The 27,642-nt window shown below is 38.7% G+C and overlaps 1 long non-coding RNA gene across 3 annotated transcripts in view; it reads right to left on the reverse strand.

Moving 5' to 3' along the window:
- Nucleotides 1–27,642, reverse strand: part of LOC134470715 (uncharacterized) — a 65,450-nt gene that overhangs the window by 12,100 nt on the left and 25,708 nt on the right. Inside the window, exons 3-4 of one of the 3 annotated variants that reach the window (XR_010039827.1) lie at nt 15,596–15,836; nt 12,820–12,914 (exon numbers count right to left, since the gene is read on the reverse strand). This is a non-coding gene — a long non-coding RNA (uncharacterized LOC134470715). Of the gene's footprint in view, nt 1–12,819; nt 12,941–12,960; nt 13,016–15,595; nt 15,837–27,642 lie in introns of all 3 variants that reach the window. The other 2 variants (XR_010039826.1, XR_010039825.1) reach the window with 2 other exon arrangements.

The raw sequence follows: 27,642 nt of genomic DNA on the forward strand, positions 1-27,642 counted from the left end.
CAACAACAGAATGAAAAGAAAACACACACAGTGAGAAAAAAATTTAGCCAACTGTCTTCCAGACAAAGAACTCCTATCTAGCCTATACAAATAATTTAAAAAAATCAGCCCCCCATTCAAATATCTCATCCAAAAAATGGGCATATAAAATGAATATATATTCTCAGATGGAAGAAACACAATGACAAATAAATATATGAACAAATGTTCAACATTATTGGTCGTTCAAGCAGTGCAAATTAAAACAACACTGAGATTCCATCTCACACCGGAAATAATGGCTATCATAAAGAAATCAACCAATAACCAATGTTGATAGGGATATGGAGGAAAAGGAACACTTCTCCACTTTTAATGAGAATGTAGACGGGTATGACAATTATGGAAATTGGTATGGAGATTCCTCAAAAAACTAGGATTAGAGGTCCCATTTGACCAGCTATTCCCCTTCTGGGTATCTTCCCAGAAGAATTGATAACATCATACCACAATGATATATGTACACCCAAGTTTTAGCAGCACAATTTGTAGTAGCTAAATCTTGGAAACAACTCAACTGCTATCAACCGAGAAATGGATAAAAAGATGTGATATTTTTAAATAATGGAACACTATTAACTAAAATGAATGAACTCAATGCTTTTATGAGTAAATGCATGCTACTGGGGGCCATGTTCATAAGTGAGATAAATCAAACTAGCATATAAACACATTATCTCCCTAGTGTAAGACACTGAAAAAGTTAATAAGATCCAAAGTCTAAAATAGATATTGTGACCGTGAAATGGGAAGAAACTGCTCAAAAGGAAAAAAGAACTGGGCTAGGTGAAAGGAGAGAAGAAAGAAGGGAAAAGAGCATATGTATAAATATATGAAAGATAGTTAAATTACTGACTCCTTTTAGTTCATTAAAGAGTTTGTGTTTATATTGTTTGATCAGTGATGCATGTCTGTATCTTATAAACCAAGCATTTACTTTAAGATAATATCATGCAATATATTAACCATTGTTAATATCCTATTATCTTGTTTTGAAAATTTATATCACTGTTTTTATTGTTTTTACTCTTTAAAATAAAAATATTTCACTAGACAATGTTAGCATACTTGCTTTTTAGCATTGAATCTATTTTTTAAAACTCAAGAGGAAAATAACCTACTATATTTACTCTACTAGTTGTGTTTCTCTTGCTTCACTATCAAACTTCCATTTTTTTCTGACATTGTCTCATGTTGAGTAAAGAATTTCCTTTGGCCATTCTTTCACAAGAGATCAGCAGGCAATAAATTAGTTTGTTTTTTCTTCCTATGAGAATGTCTGTGTTTCACTTGCATTCCTGAAGTATATTTTTTCTATAAATCAGATTCTTAGTTGACAGCACTTCTCTTCTATATTAAAAATACTGTTGCATTTTACATGAGCTTTTATGGTTTCTGATGTGAAATTTATAGTTATCCAAACTGTAATTTCTTTATAAATATAAGACTTCATCTTCTCTATGCTTTCAAGATTTTTCTTTGCCTTTCATTTTCTGAAGTTTATCTGCACCAACATAAACTTTTCAAATTCATCTCAATTTGAATTCACCAACCTGCTGTAAGTATAGTTATTTTCATGTAAAGTACTTTATCAAATTTTGAAGTTTATATGTTTCCTTGAAACATTTTTCTCCCCAAACTCTTTTTCTTATTTCTCCTGCTATGGATATTAGTTGATTGATCGATTGATTGATTTTGGTACTGGGGATTGAACTCACCACCCCATGCTTGCCACGCAGGTTCTTAAGCCATTGAGCTAAATCCCCGGCCTGGATACTAGTTGTATTAATATTACCTTTAAGACTGGTTTTTGTTTGGGGGTTTGGGTGGGTTTAGCTTAATTTCTACTGACCTCAGGGTCACTGTCTGTGCTGTTATCTCATTGCGCTATTGCATTCTTCCTTTTATTTTTGTTCTTGTATTTTTCATTTCTAGAATTTCCATTTGGTTCTTCCTTATATCTTTTATTTCACTGCCAAATTTTAAAAATTTTATTTTCCTCTTTTCAAGAGCGTCTGAGTGTTTTTATACTGGGTGATTTGGTCTCCATTTAGATAATTCCAACACCTATGTTGCCTCGATGTTAGCCCCTCCTGGATTACCCTTTCCCATGAAGGTTACTTTTCCTGATGTTGAATAATTCTCCACTGAATACTGTGTTTACCATGAGGCTCTGGGGTTGCTCTAATCCAATGAAAATGTTTTTCATAAATACCCCAGCTCCATATTACAGTGTGCCACTCTCTTGAGGGGACCACACTCTATTTCTTTGAGTATGTATTTTTAAAATCCTGCTGGGGCTGGGGATTTAACTCAGCGGCATAAGAGCCTGCCTTGAAAGCAGGCAGTCATGAGTTCGATCCCTGGTACCGATAAAAACGAAAAAGCCAAAAAAAAAAAAAAAAAAAAAAAAATCCTGCCTAAAAAACCTGTTTCTGCCACTTTAAAATTAAAAACAGAAACATGCTGGTGTTTTTCAGAGGCCTGGTAACCTAGTGAGTTTTGGCTACAAGTTCTTACCACACTTCCGTTTGTTGTAATTTTAATGTCCTCTCCACTTCAAGGGTTTTGAAAGGGGGTTCAGACTTGGCTGTTTCACAAGCCACCAATTAGTGCTCTACAACTTAAGCAGTGACGGTTTCACGTCAGTTATTGACACACAGCATGGAACCAGACCTGCCCTACACAGTTTAAGAGTATGCCCAGGAATTCAGAAGGAACATGATGAGGGACTTTTCTGAGCTTCTGTCTGCTCAAAATCTTCCCAATAGTTTTGGATTCCCTGGCTCTCCCCTCTATGGGCCCCCAGACAGAAATCTGGGCTTATCTTCCTCATATTACTTGCGTATCCTAGGAATGTGCTCATGTATGTGGTCAGTTTGAGGAAGGAGAGAGAGAGAGAGAGAGAGAGAGAGAGAGAGAGAGAGAGAGAGAGAGAGAGAGAGAGAGTTTTCCTTCCTCAGATCTCCAGGCCCCTGTGCTCCTGTCACCATCAGGTTATGTCTTTCTGTTTGTGGAGTTGAACTGAAGGACTCCTCTGGAGGATGCTCTAGTTTCTCTGATGCCCACTTTCTGGTTTAGGGGATGCAATTAGTCCAGGCTAGAGAACAGCAGAAGAAGAAGTGCTTGGCCTATGCTGATTTCGTGGCTTTTTTTTTTTTTTTTTTTTTTTTTTTTTTGGTCTTTTTCGTTTTATCGGTACCGGGGATCGAACTCACATCTGCCTGCTTGCAAGGCAGGCGTTTATGCCGCTGAGCTAAATCCCCAGCCCCCGATTTTGTGGCATTTCAAACTATGCTCTACTCCTACTCTGGCTGTTGCTTTTCACTCTTTAGAGTTCTCAAACAGCTGATCCATACATTATGCCCAGGTTTTATAAATCTCTTCCATGGGGCAGCCAGGATATTGTATATTTGGTCCATCTTGCCTAGACTTTGAATGATCTGGCCAGTTTTTAATACATGATACTGTTTTTACAGACTAAGAGTTGTTAAGGATTTGCTTGTTAAAGTTAAAGTCCTTTAAGTTTGAAATCTGTCTCATCTCATAGATCTGTCCCCAACAACCAGTGAAGTTTTTACATTTGTCTCTCTGTATCTGTGGAAATTGTTTAGGATCTACTCAAACTCCACAATCTACAGATGCTCCAATTCTTTATAAAATGGCATAGTATTTGTATATAACCTAAGCACCCCTTTCTGTATGTCTCTAGATTACATCAAGTACCCAATAACATATAAATGCTAAGGGTACTGTTATTTACTTTTGAGGGAATAATGATAAGAAAAAACCATGTAAGTGCTTTCCAAATATTTTTCACCTAAAGTTGGTTGAATTAGCAGATGTGGAATTCATAAATGCAAAGGATTAACTGTTGTTATGCCCTTTTGCAAGGGCTTACATAATAAATTCCCAAGGGCACACATATGGCAATCAGCAAAGCCAGATTTGAATCTAGTTCATGTTCCAAGGCCCATTCTTCTTCAGGACAAAGTGCTGATTTTGTATAATCATTTTATTATCAGTGAGCATAAAGCATATGCTTTCTTTTCTCAGATAATGGTGATTGATGGCAGACCTTAAATGCTGGCATTGGATCATCAAGTCCCAATATAATTTTGCTCAATAAAATCATAGCAATCTGAAACAATTCATTGCTTTCCAAGACTGTTCTTTCACAGTGATTTGTGAAGGGACTGGCCACCTTGTCCGGCTACAGACTTGTCCTATGGAAGTACAGTTACCTAAGGAAACTGAATCTTCACTCCAGTTTTGCAGCTAACCATCGCTGAAGAAAGATGAAACCGAAGTGACTCATGTTAAACACAGAAACATATATAAGGACAAACAGTTCATTGTTTATGGTAGCTAGCAGCTGAGTTCCAGAAAGAGATACTGTAATTCTATTACTCTATCCCTGAAAGTCATCTGCCCAATAGTTGATTGCAGCCCAAAGGCCTGATAAATATTTGTCATTTTGGGGAGAAAAGTATTAGCTTACTCAAGCATCTTTCTATCCCATTGGAACATTTCAGTTGATTGAAATCTCTTCACCGACATTGAGAATGTCTTACTATATTCAGATTGCAGAGGACAGGGTGATTGAAATGGTTACAAAAATGAAATGGAGAGACTGAACAGATTCAAGATGGAGAGATTTAGAAGATTCTGTAAGGGTTCTGAAGTCTCTGTCCATAAATTCTACCATCACAAGTACAAGGAATAGAGCCCTAAAGCTAAAGCCAAGAGCCTGAATAAGTTGCAATTATTTTAACTGATAGTGCCAAAAACCATCTGAAATTGATTTCAGAGGACCAAAATTTATTGTCTTTAAATATATAGACAATCTACGTCTTTTCAAATTCTAGGAATTGTCTAGTTTCAAGTGTAGCTTGACCAATATAAATCTCTCTCTCTCTCTCTCTCTCTCTCTCTCTCTCTCTCTCTCTCTCTCTCTCTTTTCATATTTTCCTGTGTTGGCTTTCTCCTTCAGGTAGCACTCCACATATGATGGCTACCATCACCTTTTGACTTCCACCCAACTTATTAGTATCCTAGTAGAAAGGTGATACTTTTCTCTCAATAATCCCAGAAAAATTTTTATGAAAGATTCTCATCAACTCTTACTGAGTTGGCTGAGTTTTATGCCTATTTTCAACCACTAGATATATTTTTCCTGCTTGGCAAAGCCTGAATCATTGGGCCATCTCTGTATCTTAATGGGAGGGACTAAATCAAAGACTAGGAGAGGAGAAGTGACGTGATCCAAAAAACCAGGTTTTGTGGCCAAAAAATGGAGAGAGAATGGAAGCTTGCTGAGAAAAGAAAAGAATATCTCTTATGTCTCCTGTCTAGTTCTGACTCTTACTAGTAGTTGTGTGAACCTGTCCTCTGATCTTTTGTTTCTTTATATATAGAAGAGAAGGCTGTGGACAATGCATGTAAGATCCTTGCTAGCTCTAAATATTCTTTGTTTATAGGTCATGAATACATAGAGTTGCTCCTGAAATCTAGTATCAAAAACAGTACCTCTACACCTAGAGCTTAATGGAAGAAGCTTTTGGAAAAATTCAAGAAAGAGCTTATTGTAGAATCTGCTGTTTGCAGAATGTGAATTCTAGAGCTGATTACTTAGGTTTGACTCCAGATTATTGAGGAAGGTTGGAAAGAATTTAAACCCTAATTCCTGACATTCACAGTGAAGAGCATAACAGCTCCTATTTTGCAGAGCTATGATGATGCATGTAGCAGGAAGAGTTACAGTTGGGCCCCTGATTCCTAGTTCCTGGCATCTATGCTCTTACATCCACCCCATTCACCAGCCAGGAAGAGCATGTAACTTACTTCCAGCCAGTAGAATATGTTAAAGATGATGTGAAAGTCTTTCCAACAGTGTGTTATATGTTGTAAGACTCTGTCTCAGTCAACTGGAGCTAGAGATTCTCTTGCTCATCATGAAAATTCAATTCTCTTTTTCGAAGAGAGGGGAATCGTGGTTAGGACATTAACTTGGAAAGGTGCCTAAGTGTTCAACATTAGCTATTCTTTGTATTATAATGAAAGGGTTTGGGATTGCAGATCTGAAATAGTATGAGACCTTTAGTCCTTCAGAGATTGTCTATAGGGCTGGATATACTCAGACCTTGGGCCATGCTTACATGTAAGTGCCATCCTCATGGACTTCTATGGAGCTGAATGATGATTATGCTGACAAATCATTTATTTAAAATATAATTTATCATCATCTATTTTCAGAAGAAACCAGTTTGATATAATAAGAACTGATCCAGTGTAATATTAGTGTTGCAAAAGCACAGAGTTAACCTAGTAATGAGTCTGGATAAGTACAAGTGTTTTGAACCTGTTCAGTTTGAATAAATCTAAAACTGGGCTTATCTAGGTTCTGGAAGACTAAGAGAAAAGAAAAGAACAGTTATTGAACATCTACCAAATGGTCTCAAGTGTGTTATTTCCTTTAATACAAATAGTATACAGGGGAGAAATTAACAAGTTCATTTCATATCTGATGTTGAGATAAAATTAGGGTGAGGTTAAAGAAAGTGAGCTCCAAGAACTTATGTGACGTACCCAGGGTCACCCAAATCTAATCCACTTCTTGCTGGCTTTGAAAACTGGAAGAGCTTTTGGGATCTACAATAATGGGATTGCAAATCTGCACTAAAAGGAATCAAATAACAAAAAAGGAAAATGAAAATAGATGAATAGAAATAGGAGCCAAATGACCTGATTTGAAAACTTACGACATTTGCCATAAGTTAAGCAAGTAATAGTTTCTAAGAAAAAGAACTTTAATAGAGATACCAGGAAATATGTCCACTCCTGAGCCCTGTGGAACTGCTGTCTTTCAGTCTTAAAGGGTAGAACTTTATCATATTTTGGAAGCCTCAATATTTCTTTCTTCCCAATTTTTAAAATTGGCCACAAAATATTGAAATACCATTGGCTGCCACACTGGCTTTCTTCTTTTACTTCCTCTCCCCACCTTTCATTTATTTATTTATTTTTGTCTTTTTGAGACAGAGTCTTGCTATGCAGTTCAGGCTGGCCTTAGACTCACTTTGTAGCCCAGGCTGGTCTTGAACTCTTAAAGCATCCTTTTGCTTCATCCTCCCGAGTGCTGGGATTACAGGCATGTGCCACCACACCCAGTTTCCTCTTTCATTTTTCAGACTATTTCTATCCTAGCTTGTTTCAGGAAGGACAAAAGGCAATTATCAAAGATGCATATATTTTAGGTACAATAAATTGCAACTAATAAATAAAGAAGATGTAAATTTTTAAAATACACACTATAAAGTAAAATAAAGGGAGGGAGAACCAGAAGCAGGGCTTGTGACAGAAAATCCACGCCAAAGAGGCCTTGGCCTCTGCTAGAGTCTGGACACAGCCCACCTCTGGACTCCCTTAGCTAACTGCAGGAAGCAAAGACAAGCAGTTGCAAAGAGAGAAAAGCATTTTTTAAATTTGAACTTCATAAGCTCTTAGTTGGAACAGATTTCTGTCAAAGGACAGATTAATAATTAGAGAAAGAAAAGATAGACATCCATTAATATGAATATTTCATGTAGACATGGTAGATATCCAAAAAATGAGAAATTTACAAGAGTGTGACTTGGACCTCAGTTTCTCTGAAACTTTTAATTTTCCTGTCACATCCTCCTTGGTTGCTGGGAATTCACTTCTATCTCTCTTTTTTTTTCTTACACGAATTATTTTCCAGTGTGGATTGCAAATTTTGGAGAGGCTGAGTTGTTGTCACTCACCACTGGTCAGTTTTCCAGTCCTTTATAAAAATGTGAACTTGAATAACAGCTTCTATAGCATCTTCAACAAAGAACACTAGCAATCAGTGGAGAAGGACTTTGAATGCTGAGGGGGCAGCAACTTCAGGGAAGTTCAAAACAAGGCTACTAAAGCAGACTAGCAGAAGTCACTGATACAGATTCTTCTGGGATTATTTCTAGGATTATGGTCTTCAGTGTTTCACTTTTGCTTTCTTTTGTAGAAAGAGGTGGATACTCTTCATCTTTCTAAATCTGCACTCTTCTCCTTCTTCTTCTTCTTCTTCTTCTTCTTCTTCTTCTTCTTCTTCTTCTTCTTCTTCTTCTTCTTCTTCTTCTTCTTCTTCTCCTCCTCCTTCTTCTTCGTCTTCGGCTTCGGCTTCTTCTTCTTCTTCCTTTTCTCAGTCTATTTTATTTCTTTTTTTTTTTATTTTGCAGGAAAAGTTAAAACAAAATTTCATAACAAAATCAAAGGATAATAACAATAGTTAATACACTACATATTGTTTTCTTTAACATAGTTGCTCAAAGTACAAGATACAGACATAAAAATTTCTCCAATCGTTATTAGCACAAATCTTCCTTTTTAATGAACTAAGAGATAATAACAGTATAACTAACCGATTTCTTCTTAATCACCTTCAACTGAATCATCCTTTCTTTTCTAGAGGATATGTTCAAACCCTTACAGAGCTACAAGAGTTAAATGTTTGTACATAAAAACAAGCAAGAATGCAAAAACTGCTTAATGATTCAAAATATAACATTGAGTCTTCACAGTGACTGCTTACCTGAGGTCTTATCTCTCAGACTTTGCAGTAAGAGAAAAAAAACATCAGAGTTGCATAGCTGTAAGGATCAAGTTGAGTGTAAGCCCTGCACAACCTGTTCCCTTTCCCATTATACTCTCCTACCTGTCTCCACTTCTAGCTATTCTGAAAAAAATTTTTTTTCTCATACTGAAAACTGAAAATAACTTCTCCCAGGGCCTCTCAGCTGGAGGGACCTGTGTTAGGTAAGGAGTACAGCTGTCAATAGCAGGCTCAAGGCAAACATGGAAACAAGTTTAAGGCTTATTTTTCATCTGACCTCTGTCTTAGTCACTTTTCCCTCATTGCTGAGACAAATACCTGACACTCAAAATTAAGAGAATGAAAGGCTTATTTAGTTCATAGTTTGTGGTGATTTCAGTCCATAAGAAGTTGTCTGCAAGGCAGGGTGGCATGGCACAGTGATAATACTTCAATACAGGAGAAGACAGAAAAGCAATAAGAGCACAAAAAGCCTAGCAGGATGATTTAAAATGTTATGAGTTTGGCCAGAAAGGAAGTTCTGGAAATCTGGAATCTACAAAGATTGAGATAAGTCTTAATTGCTGGGAAGGAACAGGAAAATATAAAAGATGGCCTGGGGGCATCACAAGAAGCACAAATCTCCACCCTTTGATGCCTCAAAATTTCAAAAGTGAAAGTTTTCCTTTGAGGAGAAAGGCACAGAACATCATGTTCCAGAATGACAGCAGCAATATCATGTACCAGAATGGTGGCAGCATAGAAAATTTCTTCCTCAGAATTGGATTTAGAGAACCTACTGATCCGGGCACTCAATCCCTTACAGCCAAGGGAGAGGATACCTGGCTTCTGCTCCCAGTTGGCAACAGATCTTGGCATCACCCATGTGGTATTGGTTTTGGTGCATGCAGAAGGCAAGAGTTATGGGATTAAGAAGGTTTCCACCCCAAATTTAGAAGGCCTGGAGGCCAGGCAGTGTTTCCCTGATAGGGCAATGGGGACAGCTGTGAGTGTGAAGCCAGAGGTACAGTGGAGATTCCAGAAGTTTGGAAAAGCCAGGAATGTGAATCATCTAAGGAAGGAGCAAAACCAGCCCAAGAGAGAAGCCAGGAGAGCTATAATCAAAAGAAGTGCCATAGGAGTGGTGCCACTCCAGTCCTGTGGAACTCACAATTTGCCATATTTTGCCTCAGTTGATGCATGTGGAACGTTAGAACTTAATATTTGCCCTGCTAGATTTTGGACTTACTTCCAATCCTTTGTATTCCACTATTTGTAACTTTTGTCATAAAACTGTTTATCTTGTGCCATTGAACACTGGAAGTGTTTAACTTTTCATTTGAACAGGGGCTTGCAGTTAAGAGTTTGCCCCACATCTCAGAGGAGATTTGGGACTTGGACTTTTCAGCAATGCTAAAACTGTTAGGGCTTTGGCAACTCTTGTAGATGGACTAAATGTCTTTTGCATAAAGGGATGTGCATGCGTCTTGGGAGCCAAAGGAAAAGTGTTACAGTTCTGAAATAATGTAATGTTGATAGACTTACTACTGGTTCTTAAGGATGGTTAAACCTGTTATAAAGTTCAAGTTGTGAAATGGTGTGAAAATGCATGTTTTTGTATTTGGAAACAGGCTTAAGGAAATGCACGGGGTTGCCAACTTAACAAGAGGTGAATAATAATGGTTCATATTGTGTCAATTTGAGAAGTTTAACTAAGGGACTTGACAGGAGGGCAGGATCCTCACTTTGTAAAATCTTCATCTATACTCACCCTAGGAGGTGGTAGCCTGTTGACAGTATAGAAGAAGGAAGGAGACTTGCTCTCCCCACTTTTGCTGTTACTTCTTTTGTGGTCCTTCACCACCTTGAAGTGATGCCCCTGTGCAATGCCAACCTGCCATGGAGCCGGCTGATTATAAACTGAAACCTCTACAAATTGTTAGCTAAGTAAACTTTTCCTTCCTTAATTTTTGGTGTCAGGTATTTTGTCCCAGCAACCAGAGAAAAATAACCAAGAAGCCCCCCTAAATACAAGTAGCTTTCATCCTGCCAAGGTAAAGTTTTGTAGGGAGGTATTCTACAGAGGGATAGCCAAGACATGAAGATGGATCAGTGCTATTTTATTTCTTTTAACATACTGATGAAAAACAACTCAAATAGAGAAATTTCTAGTCTACAATGTTATTACAGAGGCCTTGAAAACTGGAATCCACATTCTACCTCTGGCGTCTGACTAATGAACTCCTGAGAGGTCAGTTTTGCTTCAGTCTACACCTGTGAGGTGGTAATGAGACACAGAGTGGACTGAAGTAATTATGTGGGTTAGAGGCAGAGAGAGGCTGAGTGGAGCCCAAGTCAGCCCGACACACAGCTGGTGAAAACAAAAGACAGTAAGATGGGGGTCGGAGGTTGAAGGAAGACATGTTTGGGAAGCTGTGGCTTTCAGTCAAGTGTGAGCTTAATTAAGACTGAAGCAACCAAAGACTAAAAGCAAAGCAAAACTAAAGAAGGCCTCAAAAGATGATCTTCATGTACTCCCATAATACTAGGAATACGCATCAGACCTTTGCTGGATCCTAGACCATGACACTTGTCAATCACAGATTTATGGAATTCTGATTGCACAAGTGGGATGAGACTTTGGGATGCGGCAAGTCCTGCCCTAACATTTAGTGTCTGGGTTCTGCTCCTGCACTGTGGGAAAACCCCAGGAAGAGAGCATGGGAAGACACTTTGTCTCTGTGGACAGAGATGAAGGTACTGAGTCTTATTAAATGTCACATACTTCCTTCTATAAGTCTACCCACTCCAAATTCCTGGAATGAGGAATAAGCCTTATTGTGTTAGTGGGTTACTAAGGGTGCCAGTGGCATCCAACCAAATCTTACTATACACCTGAACAAGCAAGAAGTCCAAGTCATTCATCTCACAGGTGCATTGAAATGCTTCTTTTTGACTGTTTTTTAATCTTCCCTTCTCTTGGAAAAACTTCAAGTGAAATAAATCAATTTCATATATATATATATATATATATATATATATATATATATATATATAGTGATGTATATATAGTGATATATAGTGATGCTGGTATACCAGTGGTTATTTTTGCAGCAACCTTACCTATTTATGCCTTAGCAAAGAAAAGAGATTGAGCCAGCCACTTCTATGTCAAAATACAACAGAGGTTCCAAATGCAGCGCTGTTCAAAGCAAACCCAAGCCTCTGAAGTCTGCATAGAGGTAAATAATCTTGTATTTTGCTCACAACCAAAAGAAGATGAGGAGATGGAAGGGGAAGCAGGTGGGAGAGGAGGCAGCTGACAGCTTCACCATGGAGGATACAACACACAGAAGAGCAGATTGAGCTCAGAAAGCTCATTATTCCTGAAAGACAGCCCACTCAGCCCTGGATATTTCAAAGCCATATAGTACCATTGAACTTGGTGAAGTTCCCAGAGGTGCCATGTGCTGAAGAATATTAATGAGTCAGGGTTGCTTGGGCATAAAATTAATCATAGCAACTTTCAATATTAGCTAAATAGGATTGGCATGGGGGAAATGTTAATTTTTTTTCTTGCTATGCCCCTTTCCCATTTATACTCACCAACATTCTGCCAGATATCTGACGTTTTATCTCTGGTAAAATGGCAGTCAATGGTCATACATTAGCATAATTGATTTTATTTTCATTCCTTTGGGTATCTCTATTGCCTCAACTAATTGCTTTAACATATCTGCTCTATTTTCATTATTCTTCAGGTGGGAACTTAGGCCCATTGTTATGAAACAATATAGGTTAACAAGACATCTTCAAAGCAGTGTCCTGAAAATAATTGCAGAGTTTTAAATTTGTAGATCATCAAAGGTGAGCTCCTCTCTGATCGTTTGTGTTACATGGGTTGCCATAGTGATGAAAAGGTCTGAACTCCAAGGAGGCCAGATAATAACAATACTGTTTCAACAGAACATACTATATGATAGACACTGTTCACCCTTCATTCTCAGATACCCTATAATTTCTATAAGTAAGGAAACTGAGGCACGGCAAGTTAAATAAATTGCACAAAAGTCTGAAATAAAAGAATAGCACAAGCCAAGATTCAAACCCAGGCAATCTGACTTTAGAGCAGTCACTGATCCATCAGTTTTGCTGTCTGAAGAAGGCGGTGAAACAGAGATACTTACAGTATTAATGCATGTTTTCCTGTTTCGTTCCATAGTTGGGTAAATAGGCAGCTCATTCCACCTTTGTAAATCAATGTGATTGATGTGAAGTTACCCTGAAACAATGAAGGAGTTGTTTTTCCTGGAAAAATGGACACATACCTGGCATTATCCTTCAATTTTGTTTCTCAAAGCAAGAAATCAGCAGGGTAGCAATCTGTGAGTCACAGAAAAGAACAATTCATGGAAGGATATTTTAAAAAAACAGAGTATTAGTTTATTTGGTTTAATGATAAACACTTGTAGATATCTAATAACTACAGAGGGGCTTTCATAATGCAATATCTAATTATTAGGATCAACTCAAAGGTAATAATGAATCATATGACCCAACCACTCTGCTCCTAGGTATTGAGTCATGAGAAATAAAAAAACTATGTTTATATGAAATTTGTATAAAAATGTCTAAACTAAAAACAACACAATTGTCCATCAGCAGGTGACTGACTCACACATTGCATTTCTGTTACCCACACAAAGGATTCCTTGTCGCAATGAAAAGGAATGGACAGGTGATATCTGTATCCATATGGATGTATCACAAATAATTATACCAAGAGAAAGGAGCCATATAAAAAGTCACATGGTTTTTTGTATGCTGACAAAAAAATTCTGGAAAACCAATAATGACAGGAAACACCAACCTATGTTTGACTGAGAATGGGAGGGGAGGAAGAGGACATTGGTAAATGTGACGGTTAATCTTTTATTTATACATTTAGTTTTGTCTTTTTGAGATAGAGTTTTGCTATGCAGTTCTGGCTGGCTTTGAACTCACTTTGTAGCCTAGTCTGGCCTCGAATTCACAGTGATCCACCTGCCTCAGCCTCCTGAGTGCTGGGATTACAGATATGACCACCACTTTCAGCTATGATGGTTAATCTTGATTTTCAACTTGACTGGACCAAGAAATGTCTATCAAATTAGTAAAACACACTTTAGTGAGGGTAACTTTGAGGGTGTTTCCAGATATGATTGACATATGGGACAGCAAATTGAAAGGGTCAAAGCACCCTGAATATGGGTGGTGCCATCTATTAGGCTGAAGGAACAGATTGAATAAAAATGGAAGAAGGAAGCCTGCTAGCAAAGCTCTCTCCTCTTCTGTTCTTGTTCCTCTCCTCTCTTCTTCCCTCCTATCTCCTTCCTCCTCCTCTTCTCTCTCTGTCTTTCTGTTTCTGTATCTCTCTCTCTCCCCCCGTCCCTCTCTCCATTCCTCCCCTTCTTGACTGTCTCAAGGTAAATAGCTTTACTCTATCACACCCCCCACCATGGTGCTTCTGCTTCATGATAGGCCTAAAAACAGTGGATGAGATAGAGCAGATGCTTAGCTAGATACAAGTTAGAAACGAGAGACTGACAGCTGAGCCTAGGGAGAAAATTCTGAAAAAAAAAGAGACAATGATCTAATTTCCTGAGCTTTTGCTCCCCTAATTTACTAAGAAGAACACATCACATTCCCTTTCAAATTCTCCTACATAGCCAGTCTTATAACTCTAAGGTCCACACAGTCACACCCAGCAGGAGCCCAAACCCCAAGTTTGTTGACCTTATCTGACCCAATAAGCCTCATTCACCTGCATTTGAACTGTGGTTTCATTGACCTCGATGGCATTTGGACACCACAGTTATTCCAACTAAGATCATATGCTTCACCCCTTCACAGTGGAGGGCGAAGACTTAACACTTGAATGGGAGAAGCCCTATTACAGCCCCAACTCCCTCAAATTCTAGGACCAAAAAAGAGAAACCAACCTGGCTTTTCCTAGACTCCACACACTTGACCATCTCCAAATGTACTGTCCTTGTCAATAAAGCTATTGTGCTTATTATCCAATAAAGAAGTTGCAAATCAACTACTTTCTGTCACTCTGTCCCTTCATTAAATCATCTAAGGGAATATCTAAGAGCTAAGATCATGATGTAACATGGATCATCACCCAGCTCAGGCTGACCCCAAATTCTAGTTACAGATCCAGCTGATCACAGATGAAACTGTGAGCCAAAAGAAATCCTCCCATTTCTAAGCCGATTTTCTCAGATATTTTTGTCACAGTGACTAAAAATAAATGAAAAGATTACAAAGGGATGAGAGGAAGACTTCAGAGGTGATACATGCATCACTATCTAGATTTTAGTGACAATGTCACTACAACCTACAATGTCACTACACCACAATGTCACAATACAACTATGTCACAACTTTGCAAATTGTGCACATTAGCAAATGTCATCTACTGGGTATCTATTACACCTCAGAAAGCTGTTTTGGATCATTGAACACAGCTGCTTGCAGTCTCTCTGTTTGAATGTCCACTTTGTATTCTTTGATACTGTGATTTGAGCAACTATTTCTAAGATGATAATATGTAATCTATTAACAGGTGATTTCTTACTGTTTTTTTTTTGTAGTTCTGTATTACACCGCTTTGTTTTGTTTTTGTGTTTTTCTCTTTTTCCTCTTAAATAAAAAAAAAAGCGAAAGCAAATGCACCTTCTGCGGGATGATTCTTGCTCCTTGTGTGACAGCAGAGCTTTAAGATAGACAACTAGGTGAGAGAAAAGACTCACAGCGTGCTCAAACAGAAAATCACACAGAGACCAGTGCACTCACTGAAGGTAGTGTGAGTTCATCCCAAATCTCTGAATGCAGAGATGACTTCAGATTTATCATAATTATGAGCTGAATTGTGTCTCTCCCTCAAATTGTATGTCAATGTCCTACCCTTCGACTTACCTCAAACTGTGACTTTATTGGAGATAGAATCTTGAAGTGGCAGAATGGTAAGATGAGGTCATTTGAGGGGGCTCTAATTCAGCTGACTGATGTCCTTATGGGAAATGGAGATTAGGATACAGGCACAGAGAAAGACCATGTGAGAACCCAGGGAGAAGACAAAATTCAGAAGCAAAGGAGAAAAGTCTCAGGAAAAAACAATCCTTCTGGCACCTTGACTTTGGACTTCTGGCTTCCAGACCTGTTAGGAAATAAATTTGTATTATTTGAGCAACCCAGTTTATGGCAGTCTACTACTGTAGCCCTACCAGATGAATAATGATCTCACAAGTCTGTGATAGCTGTGGTGAATAAGATACTGAGGTATGCTGGCTATCTCAGCAATCCAAAGGAGACCCAGTATGGAGTGACAAGCTTGAGACTTCTTCCTCTTTAGGACTTAATATAGGAGGTGCAGAGAATGACTCCTAGATTTCTGACTTGGTTGACTAGAACTCCATGCCAGAATCAGAAACCATGAGGAAGGGCAGGTTGGGGAGGAAATATTAACTATCATTTCTTGCCATGTGGAATTGGAGGTGGCTCTAGATATTCTGGTGGACTTGCACATGGGAAATATGAGCCTGGAGCACGAAGCATCACCAGGCTTAGAAGGGGAGATGTGGAGCTTCTCAGCCAATGTCTCAGAATTTCCGTCTACTGGCACAGGGAAGGAACTGGAGAAGCAGTCAGATTTGTGCTTTGGGGAATTTTCTGTAACAGCGCAGAGAAAAAAAATTAGAACACAGCAAGGATCTAGAACAGAAGGTAAAGGCCATCATTTGAGAGAAAATTGCTGAGAACTGAGCTAAACCTATGGCATGTAGAAGCACAGAAGAGACAAATTTATATGGGCTCAGAAAATGATTCCTCAGACTGAGGACCTCACAAGCAACGTCTCTCTTTGGCTTCCTCTTCTCCTGTCTCTTGCCTTTAATTCTCTCCCAAGCCACCTATAAAAAGACAGTTGTCTTCCTCAATTCTCTTCTTCAAAGTCAGTCACAGAAACAGAACCTCTTTCCCCAAAGTCATCTATAAAACCTAAAGATTATTATTCTAACTCTCTCCACCTTCTGTGTAAGAGCTGGTTACAAAGAAATTCTCTGATGTATGTTTTAGGTCATAAAATTCATTTTGAGAAGGGTCTTGTCCCACACCCTGAAGGAAGAAATTCTACACGCAGCAGCCAAAAAAAATGCTACACAAATGCCTATGCTTAACCAAACATAAGTGAAAAAAATAGAAGCTTCCCCCTATGTCATAAAGGCATTCAATCAGAATCTTTAGAGAGAAAGTGTGATGCCCCCTGCACAGTCAGTGGATGGAGTTCAGATGTGAACAGTGGGAAGAATCCAGGTGAAAGAGAAGGACTGAACTGTAATGGGAAGACAGGGCAGAAACACTTTGTGGTCCAGAAATTTCCATGCTAAGCATTTTACAACCAGTGGGAATGAGCAGGAGGCCAGAAGTTCAGGCTACCAGGTAAAATAAAATAATATTAGAAGGTTTGCAATAAAATGTAAAGATTTCTGTTTTTCTTTTTCCTAGATGAACCTCTGTGTCTTTTCAGTGGACAATGCAGACTGTCAGGGTCACTTGAGCAGAAAGAGTACACAAGCTCTCACCAATATTCCAACCAGTATGCTCCACTTTCAAATAATTCCAGTCTCTCGAGGGCCTGTATTTGCAGCTCAGAAATTCTTCTGGAGTCTACTGCCTCTTCCCTGCCCACTCAGCTTTCAATTTAATGAACACTGCTTTCTTCCTCAACAAAGTCTCCTCCACAGAGCAACTGAGAGGCAGCCAGCTACTCACTAGGAAGTGATGTGAGGAGGGAGCAGGCTGAGGGTATCCCTCTTCCTCCACAATATACCCTCATCCAACCCAGCAAAGAAACAGAAGTCATTACACATAATGGCTGCATCACCTCACAGAAGAAACCACACACAGCTTTCTTTCCAAAGGAAGTGTCTGCAGAAAGAAAGGCACACGGATATAATGAAAGTGAGGAAAGGCATAGTGCTCACATGGGCTTGTCACAGAGCAGTGGGGAGGTGGGATTCTAGAGCTCTTCTTGACTCCAAAGAGGGAAAGATACAAATTCACTTGTCAGTTGCCAAAAAAGAGTGTCATTTTGTTGGTCTCTCAGAGGTAGAAAATGTTTTATTTTTTGGTGAAACTTAAAGCTTTCACTTTGATTTCTACCCCTAATCCCCAGTTCCTTTTCTTTTTTTTTTTCTTTTTAGATAGTGCCATATAAGTCACTAAGTTCTCAATATGAACTCAAACTAGTGCCCCTCCTGCCTCAGTCTCTCAGAGTGCTGGAATAAAGGCGTGTGTCACCACCATTGGTTGGCATAAAGATTTTTGACACAACCTTCTCAATTGCCAGTGAGTACAAAGAAAGAGGTCATTGAATCTTATAGAACAGCGGCAGAGCTGCAATTGTATGGGTTAAAGGACACTCAGAGTAGTGCAGTGGGAAGTAAGCAGAGCCCAAATCACATAGGAGCTTGTGTGCTCTTGCAAGGAGGTTTGATTTTATACCAAAAGCTCTGAGGAGTGACAGAAAGGAATGTCATACTCAGACCTGTGCCTTAAGATCATGAGAGCTGAAGAGAGGTAAGTGAAACCAGATATAAGATGATGAGAAAACTCCAGAGCTCACAGAGATAATTAGGTTGAAATAAGTCCATGTTTTCCTCAGGGCCTTTGCACATACTACTGTTGCCTAGAGTATACTTCTACCTCAGGCTTCCTCTGCCAGTGCTGCTGAGCTCAGTGTGTATCACATCTTTATGTGGAGACCCCTGGGTAAGTCCCCACTCATCTCCTCTCTCTCGGCTAAGTTAGACCTTCTCTCTTGATTTCCTTAATAATACATTTTGCAACCTAAATTGCTATAATTTATGCTATGCATTACAGTGGTTCTCAACTTCACAGGGCTGGGAGAGGTCTGTTAAACAAATCTGTAGCTTTATTTCAGCACTAGGCATGGCATCGGCACCTGACAAATCTTTGCATGAGCATTCAGGACCTTGTTCCAGCCTGAATTCTGTTCTTGTCTAATCTAACATGTAGAGGGGGAAGAAAGTACGCTCAAAGAGTCTCCATACATTAGACCTTTTCTTATAAATACCACACACTTACCTATTGGGCCACAAGAGTTCCATTAGAATGTTTCTATCAGAAAGAATGCCTCAGCTAATTTGTGGGACTTCAAGGATCCCAAGACCTGGGTTCAAATTCAAGTCCATCCTCAAGCCTTGCCCTGCAAAATTGCTTAAATACTGCGCCTCGGCATTCTCATGAGTAGGATCTTTACTTTGCTTGCCTGGTTTCTCGGCAGCTCAGTTTAAAATGTATGTCCATCTCTAGTACAGCAGCTGGCATTGCTAAGCACCTGATAAACAGGAATCCTTTTCTCAGCTATAAAGCTTAAGTCAAGACTGCACAGAAATGTCTTCAAGTTGGTGGGGCTCACCATCTGCAATGCTAACCAGAACTCAAAGCCTGGGGTCAGAATGTTTGCAAGCTGAATCTGTTCTCTGCCACTTACGAGCAGAAGAGCTTGAGGTACCTTAGTCAACTTTCCATTGTTGAGACAAAATGTCTAACCTAAGCAATTTAAAGGAAGAAATACTTATTTTGGCTCATGACTGCAGAGCTTTCAGGCCATGGTCAGCTGTTCCCTTGTTACACATTATGTCAGCTTGAGAAGTTCAGAAATTTAACTAAGAGACTCAGCCGGGAGACAGGGTCCTTACTTTGTAAATATCTTAAGCCTGTGAAAGAGGGCCATGGAGGCAGTGTAAGTGCTAAACCTGTCCTGGAATAGGGGTGGTGGTGGCCTGTGTGCAATGTAAGGAAGAAAAAGAGACTTAGTCTCCTCACTTTTCATTCTCACTGATTTTTCTGAATGCTTCTTTGAAGCGTTGCCTCATGCCATGCCACCCTGCCTTGGAGCCAGCTCAATATGGAGTGAAATCTCCATATATAGTGAGCTAAATAAACCTTTCCTTTCTTCATTTTGAGTTCCAGATATTTTGTCCCATCAGTCGGAGAAAAGTAACCAGGACACCTTGCTTTTAGGCTTGTGTGAAACCGAGCCATCATGGAGGAAGGGAGTGGGGAGGGTACACTGCTTACTATCTCATGGCATCCAGAAAGAAAAGAAAGGAATGAAGTCAGAAAGGAAGGCGCCAGGGAGATTCAGTGTGCAAAGTCACTCCCTCATGATCCCTCCCTGCAACTAGATCCCACCTCCTAATACGACACCCAGTACTGGATGAATCCAGTGATGAAGGTGGAGCCTTATGATCCAATCACTTCCTGAAAGCCCCACTTCTGAGCACATGAGCCTTTGGAGAGACATTTTGTATCCAAACTATAGCATCAGGAAGTGCGCCCAGCTTCTCTGACCTTCAGTTTCATCCAATGCAAAATGTAGTTGTTTACAAACCCTATCAACTCACCATGATAAGGTACATTTATTTATTAAGTGCTTGACACAGTATCTGATAAGTTCTATGTAGGTTTCAATGAATATTAATGTGCTTAGAACAGGACATGGTATATAATGACTATATACTCATTAATTAACTTTTGCCCATGAGATGAAATCTATGAGCTTGAGAATGGACCAGGCCAAGCAGTGTCTAGGCAGCAAGGCCCACTTAGCTGAACTGTTGTGTGGGCTCAGCTGTGAGGAGACTGATGGACATTGGTATCCACTGTCAATTCAAGATACAAGATATTTTTTCCTTTAAAACCCATGAGCAAGTAAGAATGTCAGTGCTTAGAAAAGGATTCATCCCTTGTGGCATGACCTGTTGTAATCTTGAAAATGCAAGCATGTTTCTTGCTTGAGCATCATTTCACAGATACGTAAAGAGTGAGAAAATAGCCAGGATGGCTTTTTGTTTGTTGTTTCATCATTTAGATATATTTAAGATCGTTAAACCATGGCAGAATTTGGGGTGAAGGCCAAAACAGAGGTCCCACATTCCCTTTGATATCTTAAAGCAGAGCCTCTTTCTAAGGAAAAAATGTGCATTTTGATGTCTGGTAGCTAGGACAGGGTACCTCCATCTGGTTGGAATTAATTTCCAGCTTCCAACTAGTAAATTAGCACATTGCTTAGAGTACTCCTGTAATTCTCTTTAATGACAGGTTTTCATTGGCATCTCTAAGAGGAAAATCAAAGATGGCCAAAGGACATGGATTCCATAGCTAGGCTCTGACTTCCCTGGCATAAGAGGCTGTGAGAGAACTAAAATAAGGGGGTTATTCACCACTGACACAGTGAAGAACCTGCAGCCAGAGAGAACACAGCAGGCTACCAAAGGAGAGGACTCAAGGCTCACCTTCAAAGCCAGAACACGGAGTCCGGGTCCAGGGTTCTTTCCTCTGGTACACAGGAGCCTTTGTTTATTGAAGAACCAGTATCAAATGTATCTTTCCTTGACAAACATATTTTAAGAAGTCCATCCTTAGACACATTTTCTATGCCCCAAAATGACACAAACACAGAGAATGTTCAAGATGAGAAGGTCAAGGACCTCCTTCAATCATTGAAAATACAGATGCAAGTATAGGCAGTGAACCGAAGGTCAAATGATTGATGACTGAATAAGGAAAGATTGTACATACAAACATATTTCTTTCAAATATATGAGGCTGTTGGTGACCCAATACCTTGACCACTGCCTTTTTGACCTTGGCTTCTGGTTTCATTCTTTGGTCTCTCTGGTCTGCTGAGAGTTGACCTTGATCACCTCAGCCTGCTTCACCTTCTGTGCTTTTTATTGGCTGTTCTACACTCCACAACGTTACCTGTCAAATTCCTCCATGGTTCACTCCTCACCTCCTTATCCTTGTTCTTGTCACACTCGTGACTACTCAAGTTAAAGCAGCCACCTGCTGTCACGCTACCTCCCACCTGTGCCAGCCCTTCCAATGACCCAGCCCCGCTGGATTTTTTCTTTTCCATTTCCCTTAATGTTTTCAAACATATCATTTGATTTTCTTATGCTTGTTGCTTATTATCTGCCTCCCTCCACTAGAATATAAGTTGTACTAGTGCAGAGGTCTTACTTTTGATATGCTCCAAGAATCCAGGCCATGTACTATACAAAGTAGGTTGCTGCCCAAAATTTTGTGGGACAAATGAATATATCAGTTTGCCTACTCTGTCCCAGGTGATGGGACACATTACTTTGTACAACTGGGTGAGGGTAAGAGTCATGCCATTCAGTACTGTCCTTCCAATGGGACCAGTGAGAACAGGTGCACATGCGGCAGGTGGAATCAGCACCATGGAAAAGTCCAAACTAGCAGTGAGAATAGAAGCCAGCGTTGGTAAGTTAGGTGAATCCACGCAGCATTCTGGCACACAGGCACATGAACTGAAGTGGGCACATGGGGCCATTTTATATCAAAAGGCTCTGGGGCAACTCCAGCAACAGAAGACCGGTCCTATCTAGAGGCCAAAAGATCAGCCCCATGCCCAGCATATTCCACTGTAAACTTGGCTGGAACATACAGCACATTTCTGGGATCCAGCCTGAACACTATACAGAGCTGTGGACATCAGAGAAATTTTACTATTTCTGTTTTTGTTTATCTGATTGATTTTCCTTTGAGGTTTTTTTTTTTTTTTTTTTTTTTTTTTTTTTTTTTTTTTTTTTGGTCTGCTTAGGGGTTTTGTTGTGATTATTTTTGTTTTCTTTTTTCATTTCTCTTTTTCCTTTCATTTCTTCTCTGTTTTTTTGTATTTAGGCTTTCTACACTTTCTTTTTTTTTCTACTAATCTTTTTCTATATTTTCTCAGCTGTTTCTATTGATTTTATAATATTTTCATGTGAGTGAACATTGTGTCTTCTTTTCCTGCTTCATTGATAACACACAAGAAATGGACACATTCCTAGATATATATGAATTACCAAGCTGTATCAAGTAGATGTAAAACTGAGTTTAAGATCATCACTCCCAGCAGTTAAGTGCCCTCCTAGCTTCCTTCCACACTAGAATAGGCTCTGCAGGTTTCACGGGCCTAACTGGACCATCCCAGTGACCTTCTTTCAACTCAGGAGCTGAGACTGCATGAGGTGAGTTCCAGCACACCAATGCAGGCCTGGGGAGAGTTTAAGATCATTGCTCCCAGCAGTTAGGTGCTTGCCTAGCTTCCAGAAACACTGAACTAGGCTCTGCAGGTTTCATGGGCCCAGCTAGACCTTACCCAGTGATCTTTATTCAATCAGGGGAACTGAGGGCATGTGAGGTGAGTTCCAAAGCATCTATGCTAGCCCAGGGAGAGCTTTGGATCATCACCCACAGTAGTTACAAGCCCACTAAGCTTCCTTGAACACCAAAGGTGACAGGGGAGGTCCTATGGGCCTTACTGGACCACGTTCAGCAACTTCCATTCAGTCCCAAGAGCCAAGGGTACAGGAGGCGATTTCCAACATGCCTGGGGGAAGCTTTGGAACATCACTCTGAACACAGAAATACAGGAAAATGACAAGACAAAAGACCAAAATGCAATCTCAAACCTCTAGCCCATCCCAAGAAAGCCCAAGAGCAATGTACATAGAAGAACATATAATCCATACACCTGAAATGCATAAAATGATAGCAACTGAAATAAAGAAGCAACTCTGGGGAACTATAAAGGAATTCAAATTAGAAATAATCTCCTAGTAAAAGAAGAAATGATAAAAGTAATGAAATAAATGCTGAACACACCCAAAGAAGACACAGCTAAAAAATTAGAGGAAGAATGCAAAAAGATAAATCTTGGATGAACAACATAAGAAGCAAACAGAATACATGAGGCAGAGTCAAAGAGATATACAAGAAATCAAAACTTCCATCGAAAGTTGTAAAAACTGCCTCAATGAAAGTGAAGATAGAATTTCAGACCTCAAAGACAAGGTTGCAGCTAGTGAACAGGAAAGGAAAGATCTTGTTAAAATAACCAGGAATCAGTAAACAACAATTCAACAGCTACAAGATGATGCAAAGAAAAACAACAGAAGATTGATAGGGATCAATGAAAAAGAAGGGAACAACACAAATGATATCAATAGGCTATTTACAAAAGTCATAGATGAAAATTTCCCAAACATGAGAATGGAAACTGACATTAGGATTAGTGAAGCATATAGAACTCCAAATAGACATAACCAAAATAAAACTACATCCAGACATTTAATAATCACCATCTCAGAAATCCAAATTAAGAACAGAATATTAAAAGCTGTTAGAGAGAAATGACAGATCACCTATAAAAGAAAACCTATCAGGATCACACCAGATTTCTCAACATAAAAAAATAAAGTCAAGAAGAGCGTGGAATGAAATATTTCAGATCCTAAAGGAAAATGACTTCCAACCTAGACTGACATACCTGAAAAACTGTCCTTCAAAATTAAAGGAGAAATAAGATTCTTCCATGACAAGGAATAGCTGAAGAACTTCATGATCACCAAACCAACCCTGCAAAGAACACTAAAAGACATTCTAGATACACATAGAAAAAAATGACTAAGCAATGCAGACAATTAAACAGATTGGAAAGATAACAGCAGAAAGATAATATAACAACAACAATGTCAACAATAAACTAATATAAACAGTTATAACCATTAATGTAAATGGTCTCAATGCACCAATTAAAAGAAACAGACTGGCAGAATGGATCGAGAGACAACATCAAACTATATGCTGTCTACAAGAAACCCATCTAACAACATCTCACAGACTGAGAGTCAAAAGATGGAAAACAATACTTCATGCAACAGTAAAACCCCTCCCAAAAGGGGGGTAGCAATTCTGTTTTCAGACAATGTGAACTTCACAGCAAGAATGATCTGAAGAGATAAAAAAGGTCACTAAATATTAGTTAGGGAAAGACTTCAAGAGGAAGGGATACCAATCTTAAATATACATGCACCAAATTCCAGAGCACCCAGCTATACAAAGCAAGTATTAACAGAAATGAAAAATTAAATAAACAATAACACAATTATAACAGGAGACCTTAACACACCACAGAAAATCAACCAGACAGAAAATCAGCAAAGAAATAACAGAACTGAATCACACTTGTGAACAAATGCACTTGACAGACATATACAGAGTGTTTCATCAAGCAACATCAGAATATACATTCTTCTCAGCAGTACATGGGACATTCTCTAAAATAGAACATATACTAGCCCACAGAACATATTTAAATAAATGCAAAAGAATTGAAATTATCCCATACATGTTATTGGTTCATAGCACCAAGAAACTAGAAATTAATCATAAAAGAAACTTCAAAAACCCAAAAATACATGGAAATTGAGTAATACACTCTTGAGCAATCAGTGGGCCCTGAGGAAATTAAAGAAGAAATTAAACAATATCTACAAGCAAACAAAAATACAAATACCACTTATTAGAATCTGGGATGCAATGAAAGTGATCCTCACTGAGTTCCTACATCAGGAAAGCAGAACAAACACAAATAAACAACCTGATCCTAGACCTCAAACATCTCAAAAAAGAAGAGCAAGTAAAGCCCAAAGCCAAAAGAAGGGAGAAAATTATAAAAATCAGAACAGAAATTAATGCAATAGAGACTAAGAAAGCAACCCAAAGCATCAATGAATCAAAGAGTTAGTTCTTTGAAAAAATAAATAAATTGATAAGCCCCTAGCCAACCTTATTTAAAAAAGGAAAGAAAAAGCTCAAAACCATGCAATAAGAAGTGAAAAAGGTGAAATCACTACAGACTCTGTGGAAATACAGAAGATAATCAACACATAGTTCGAAAACCTCTACTCTCATAAGTTCAGTAATACAGAAGAAATGGACAGATTCTTAGAAACATATGTAGTACCAAAGTTGGGTCAAGAAGATGTAACACTGCTGAATAGCCCTATTTCTATTAATGAAATTGAAAATGTAATTAAGTCCTTACCAACAAAGAAGAGCCCAGGCCCAGATGGATTCACTGCGGAATTCTACAAGAAATACAAAGAACTTTAATGCCAACAATCCTCAAACTCTTCAGTGAAATTGAAAGGGAATCAATTCTTCCTAAGCTATCCTTGGAAGCAAATATTACTCTAGTACCAAAACCTGAGAAAGACCCAACTAAAAAGGAGAATTACAGGCCAATCTCCCTAATGAACATAGATGCAGAAATTTTCAATAAGATAATGGCAAATAGGATGCAGCATATCATCAAGAAGATTATACACCATGATAGAGTAGGATTCATCCCAGGCATGCAGGGATGATTCAACATATGCAAATCAATAAATGTAATCCACCATATCAATAGAGCCAAAAGTAAGAATCACATGATCATTTCTATAGATGCATAAAAAGCTTTTGATAAGGTCCAACACTCATTCATCATAAGAACCTTACAGAAAATTGGAATAGATGGTCTTTACCTCAATATAATAAAGACCATCTATGACAAACCAACAGCCAGCATAATATTAAATGGCCAAATCCTGAAAGCTTTTACCTTAAAATCAGGCACAGGACAAGGATGTCCCTTATCACTGCTACTATTCAACATAGTACTGAATACTATCCAGAGCAATTAGACACATAAAAGGAGAAAAGAGGAAGTTAAATAATTATAATTTGCAGGTGATATGATACTCTAGATAGAAGACCCCCAAAACTCCATTGAAAGACTCCTAGGTACAATAAATAAATTCAGCAATGTAGCTGGGTACAAAGTAAATACTCAAAAATCAACAGCATTCCTATACACTAACAAAAAAATCCCCGAGAGATAAACACGAGAAGTCACACCCGTCAACAAGCATCCAAAAAAAAAAAAAAAAAAACTTAGGAATTAATCTCAAGAAAGAAGTAAAAGATATATACAGGGAAAATTATAATAACTGAAAAAGAAATTGAAGAGAATCTCAGAAAATGGAAAGACATCCCTTGTTCATGGATAGGAAGAATAAATATTGTGAAAAATGGCCCAAAATTGTTATACAGATTCAATGCAATCTCAACGGAAATACCATTACATACCTCATAGATCTAGAGAAATCACTCCTAAAATTCATCTGGAACCAGAAGAGACCTAGAATACCAAAGGCAATTCTAAGCAGCAAAGGCAAGGCAGGAGACATCATAACCCCTGACTTGAAGCTACTGTAATAAAATCAACATGGTACTGGAACAAAAACAGACCTGAAGATCAATGGAATAGATTAGAAGATACGACAACTACAAACACACTCAACCATCTTATCTTTGATGAAGGGGCCAAATGTGTTCACTGGAAGAATGATAGTCTCTTTAATAAATAGTGCTGGAAAAACTGGCTCTTCATATACCAAAAACTAAAACTAGACCCATGCCTATCACCATGTACTAAACTAAAATCTAAATATTAAAGATCTAACTATTAAAATAGAAACACTAAATCTGTTAGAAGACAAATTGAATAAAAATCTTGAAGACATAGTGGTCGGTAGACAATTCATGAAAAGGAATCAAACTGCAGGGGAAATACTTCCCTGAATCAATAACTGGGATCATGTCTTATTAAAGTTTTTGTATATCAAAAGAAATCTCCAGCATAGTGAAAGGAAAACTAACAGATTGGGAAAAAAATCTTAGTGGACTGTCCCTCAGATAAAGGACTTCTGTCTAAAACATGTAAAGAATTTTTAAAAATCAGACTCCCAAAATTCAAAGACCCAATCCAAAAATGGGCATCTGAGATGAAAACAAAATTCTCAGATGAAGAAATACAAATGGCAAATAAATACATGAAAAAATGTTCATCATCATTACTCATTAGGGAAGTGCAAATTAAAACCACACTGAGATTCCATCTCACTCAAGAAAGAATGGCCAGGATCAAGAAAACTACCAACAACAAATGCTGGAGAGGCTGTGGGGAAAAAGAAACTCTCCCGCACTGTTGGTAGGAATGTAAGACCTGTGCAACCACTGTGGAGGTCAGTCTGGAGATT

This window comes from Cavia porcellus, unplaced genomic scaffold (genome assembly GCF_034190915.1).
Source record: "Cavia porcellus strain 051 isolate PalLab524CR breed Dunkin Hartley unplaced genomic scaffold, mCavPor4.1 scaffold_16, whole genome shotgun sequence".
Classification (NCBI taxonomy): Eukaryota; Metazoa; Chordata; class Mammalia; order Rodentia; family Caviidae; genus Cavia; species Cavia porcellus.